This window comes from Galeopterus variegatus, unplaced genomic scaffold (assembly GCF_000696425.1).
Source record: "Galeopterus variegatus unplaced genomic scaffold, G_variegatus-3.0.2 Scaffold5122, whole genome shotgun sequence".
NCBI lineage: Eukaryota > Metazoa > Chordata > Mammalia > Dermoptera > Cynocephalidae > Galeopterus > Galeopterus variegatus.
In genome coordinates this window covers 49039-50106 of record NW_007731233.1, presented here as the reverse complement: position 1 = coordinate 50106, position 1068 = coordinate 49039, and positions in this window count along the sequence as shown.

The window sequence follows — 1068 nt, the reverse complement described above, 5'->3', positions numbered from 1 at the left end:
TTCAAACTATTCTGGAGGCAACGGGAGGTCTTGGATGTTGTGGAACAGAAGAGCCAGCAGTGGGCAACACGGGTGGGAAAGAGAGGCAGGGGCTCCCAGCAGCACAGGGGAGAGAGAGGAAGAGGCCGCAAGCAGGGAGGCGAGGATGATGAGAAACGGTGGGCAGGCAGAGCTGGTTGATGGGAGAAGGGGAGAAGAGAGTCGAGGGTAGTCGAGGCCTGCACCTACCGGGCTGGGGTAGGCATGCCGGTGAACAGGTGGTCAGAGGGCAATGCCCTGAAGGAAGGAGTTCTAGAGTCCTGCACTCTGCAGACCATTTCTATTCGTGCAGAAGCCCCTCAGCGAGTGTGGAGAAAACAGTTGGAAAAACCTTCACCCATGACAGAGCAGGACAGGAATATCCTGCCTTTTTCTTCTCCCATCTTCAAACTGGGAGTTCATCTTTAAACCTGAGACCTGCTAGGTGCTCTGCTTTTTGTACCCAGAGGAGGCGTGGATGCATAAAAGCAGATAGCTATCAGGTTCTTAATCTTAGAATTTATGGATGTGGTAAAATGAAAAAATAAATTAACAGTGCCACTTCAGTAACTCGATGAATTGGGTTTTGGCCAGGATCTGCCGGAAGCTACTGCACGAACTCAGTAAATGATTTCCATTTGAGAACACAGCTCAAGGAGCACTTAATAAGCGCAATTTGATTATGATAATGATCCAGAGCAGCAGCATCTATCCAGTTAAGCAAATGTTCCGGGGGAACAGTAATAATAAATCAGATCCAGGACGCAGCTAAGGAAAGGGGCCCCTTTGCAACGTGGCCAAAGGCAACTCTGAAAGAGAGAGCTGAGCATTTTGCTGTTTTAAAGATCTGCCTCCCCAACCTGCCCACCTTGCATCCCCGCTGCGGACCCTGAATACCACCCTTTCTCTCAGTTTAGGGAAAGGCGTGGAGAAGTCGGGTCGCCACAGACCGGGCTCCCCAGGGAAGCCGCAGGAACGAAATAGGGCACGGGGCTCTCAGGCAGCGCTCCCCTGCCCCGCCCGGGTGCAAACCCTGGGCCGCCAGCTGGG